The sequence below is a fragment of the Sphaeramia orbicularis genome, chromosome 17, assembly GCF_902148855.1.
Source record: "Sphaeramia orbicularis chromosome 17, fSphaOr1.1, whole genome shotgun sequence".
Taxonomy (NCBI): Eukaryota; Metazoa; Chordata; class Actinopteri; order Kurtiformes; family Apogonidae; genus Sphaeramia; species Sphaeramia orbicularis.
In genome coordinates this window covers 48,943,081-48,946,877 of record NC_043973.1, presented here as the reverse complement: position 1 = coordinate 48,946,877, position 3,797 = coordinate 48,943,081, and the positions used below count along the sequence as shown (strand labels likewise).

The 3,797-nt window shown below is 37.1% G+C and overlaps 1 long non-coding RNA gene across 1 annotated transcript; it reads left to right on the top strand.

Moving 5' to 3' along the window:
• Positions 1 to 962: 962 nt before the first annotated feature.
• LOC115437850 (uncharacterized) lies at positions 963 to 3,469 on the top strand. The gene is made up of 4 exons (XR_003937988.1): positions 963 to 1,013; positions 1,546 to 1,701; positions 2,243 to 2,335; positions 2,838 to 3,469. It is a non-coding gene; the product is annotated as an uncharacterized LOC115437850 (long non-coding RNA).
• Positions 3,470 to 3,797: the final 328 nt, after the last annotated feature.

Sequence of the window (3,797 nt, the reverse complement as noted above, 5' to 3'; positions counted from 1 at the left end):
CCCGCTCTGTCCATGTGCTGTTGTGTCCTTGGGCAAGACACTTCATCCTCAATGCCTCCAGTGCTGCTACTCACACTGGTGTATGAATGGTGGTGGTGGGAGGGGCCATAGGTGCAGATTGGCATCCATGCCTCCGTCAGTCTGCCCCCCCCCCCCCAGGACAGCTGTGGATACAGATGTAGTTTAGCACCACCAGAGGGAGGATGTGAGAGTGAATGAAGAATGAATCCTCTGTACGCGCTTTGAGTATGTGTTCATAGAAAAGCACTAGAGAAATCTAATCCATTATTATTATTATTATTATTATTATTATTATTATTATTATTATTATTATTAACGTTTCCCCCTTGGTGTAACACGGTGACCGACTGTTCTGCACAGACTCTGATCACATGGACCAGAGTTAAAGTCCAGACACAGAACGTTCATTGGTTGCAATAAACCATCATGTTCAGTCCTGTGTAAAAGTCTGCGATCCACGTCCATGTTAATACTAAACTAAATGAGGGCCATTCTATTCCTTTCTAATCTGTGTGTTACATCAGTAAACTTAAGTCATCAGCCAATGTGAATGTGATGAAATCATACAGTAATGATGTAAATCCCTTTCAAGCAAATATATAAGGTAACTATGAATGCATTGTAATCTATTACTTTTGATTTCAATACAAAACAAAATGAGGGCCATTCTATTGTTTCTTAATCTGTGTACACTCAAAAAAATCAACAGGGGCAGTTGTTAGATTAACAAAGTAGAAAGATGTTTAAATGAAATGAATTAATCATGTCTATGTCTATTAAATGATTTGTTCTTGTTGGTTGTACATGGTTTAGGAAAATTCAAACCAATTAAATTGACTCATGTCAGTCCAACGAGAATGAGATTCATCAAAGTACTATGACTCTAGTGGTCAGCTGTTGCGCATGCTCCCTGCCCCAAGGTCTCCTGGGAAATAACTGAAGACTCGTCAAGTCACTTCCCGCTCAGTCCTTTGTTATCCTCACTCTTACAAGTAAGTAATTTACATATTTATGCATGAATTTAACCAGTACAAAAGTGCGAGTGATTATCAGACGTTTGTGGGACATTTCTGCGTTGTATAATTTTCGTTAGCTTCGTAATTTTGTCACTCGGTTTTCACATGCTAGCTAGCTTAACTTTGCTTTGGCTAATTGTGCATTTATAACAGTGGTAAATTATGCATTAAAGTTTTGCTATTTGTTTAATGTAAAGATGCCTCGTGCTAAATCACGGTATATAAAAGTTAAACCGTCAACACAATCGTAAAGCAGATAGCCAGCTCTTTTCAATGAGAAAGAGGTAAATGTTGTTGATGTGCTCCGATTTCAGTGCACACAAACATGAGAATAGAAAATAATGGCAATTTGTGTCAGATCTGACAAATAATTTCACTCCATTGTCCAAAATGTTTCTGTTCTAACAGATACAGTGAGCAACAAGTTATTCAGTGTTGATCCTTCTTGTGTCGTATATTTCTGTGCTATTTTGATTGGATGAGTGACATGTGCCTCGATGTTTTTCAGATCGGTAATGAATTCAAGAGCATATCAACTGTGCCTCTGCTTTCTACATTCTTCGCTGCACTTGACCAGTGCTCTCTCCGTCTGACAGAGATCTTTAGACATAAAGGTGGAGCAGGTGGAAGGAAGATCCAACACGTCATGATGGACATTTCCAAGGTTTGTATTTAAATGGCTTGACCTGTGCTTGTGAAATCATTTTTATGAAGGAATGACTTTGTTTTGTCAATTTTAGGAGTGTAATTCACCATGTATAATGTGTCGGATATGTGCCCAGAGAATAAAGCTGGTCACATTCACAACTCTTAAATCAATTTTCTTCAGGATGAGTAAAGTTGATCTTTGTCTTTATGTCTGCTTATAAGCCATAGCCACAGGTGAAGGTGTAATGAGTAACACAGAATTTTTTTGGTCAGAATGAACAATCACTCCTACCCCAAAATTACCTCATTTTGTGTTTTTTCTTTTTTTTTCTTTTTTTTTGTCTTTTTTTTTTTGTTTGTTTTTGTGATTTTGTTGAAGTTTTGTGTAGATGTTGGCTACTAGCCCTTTTGGGCTCCTGAAACCAAAGTATTTTCAAATAAATGGTGGGTTAAAGTTGCAAAACATCCCACTGGAAAACAAGAATTTTAAGCTTTTTTCACATTTCTGTCAAAAACATGCTGAATACCATCATAATTGGTTCCTTTATTTCTGTCAGGATGACACAATACATACTAGATGAACATGCGTCCTCAAGTCCCTGTGCATCTACCTGAATGAAGACCACGAAAAACTTGTGAAGGAATACAAGGTGAGTTAAATACATTATGAGTAACTAAAAAGGCATAGAATTGAGCTGTGAATCTGGGCTAGCCTTGCTATTAGATTACGATTCAGGTGTCAAGGAATCTCTATTGCATGATGTTCTGGGTGTTTATATCAGTCACTTACTCATGGCTACTTGTTATTCATTTAATGCAAACAGTAGAGCAAATTTATAAGTATAAACCTTTCTAATGTCCTACCTGGCAAATTGAGCACCAGTAGTGGCTGTAGTTCAGAAACAGCAAGTCTGATGAAAACAAAGGAGTTTCCCTACATGTCCACAGCAGGTGTGCCAAAGTTCAGAGGGCATATCCTCTCAGCACAGCACTGAGTACAGAATGAAATCCTGCCAGAGCTGCTGCCATCAGGCCCATTGCTTTTCAACATATTTCATTCTCTTCCTTAACAAATTGGAAATGTAGGTAATTTAAAATTTCAGTGCAAGCTGTCAGAATATCTTACTTTGTCTTTCATTTTGTATATCCCAGAACACAGACACAGAGGCCACTGCGTCCATGGAGCAAACTGTTCTGGGAGTTTATGTAATCCAGAAGGAGGGAGCAGAGCTGAGACATGAAGACCCAGAAGACATCGGTGTCCTGATTGAAGATGTGGAAGTTCTTAGCAACCTGCAGAGCACTGGAATTGCTTGTGCTTTGTTGTTTGGACTTATATACTGTTTGAATCTGAGCTACCCATTAGAGCCCAAATGCACCTTTGAAGTCCTGCAAAAGATATTCCTCGATCTTGATGGGCAGAGACTGTCTTCCAAGGCACAGTTCCTCAAGAACAAGCTTATGAGCAAATAAGCTTGAGGAAGACTACAATAAGTCTGAAGGGAGGATTCTGTTTACTTTTGAGAGTTCAGATTTAGGTGTTATGATGTTATGACAATTTATAGTTTGCTCAGTGAAGTGAGAACAAGAGTGTCTCCAAAGTTAAAATGTCTCCTACATTTGCATGTTGCTGGAACAGATAGAGTTGTATCTTTACTACTGATTTTATTACATGAAGTGTTGCTAAAGCAGTTTCACCCTTTGGCTGAAAAATGTTTGAGAAGCCACTACAATGGTCATAGATTCCTGTGCTGTCAGTGACTTTACAGAGATTTTATTTTGTATTGTACAGTTTATTAACATTGCCAAATGTTTTTTTCTTTGCCATGCCTTGTGTAAATTGTTAAATTTTACAAGATTTGAAATATATATTTTTTAAATTTTCTATTCTGCACATATCTTATTTTCCATTTGTTTTTATTTAGGGACCAAAGGATGAGGTTTATGTCTTTAATGGCATTTCTTTTTGTTGTAGTTTAGAATTTGGTTAACCTAGAATGTTTAAATGGTGGATTTGGCACTGTGTTTTATGTTAAATAAATGTTAAATAAACAAATGTTTGAATAAAATGTGAATTAATTTTTTCAGTCTTTTATTTTGTAATGCTGGTTA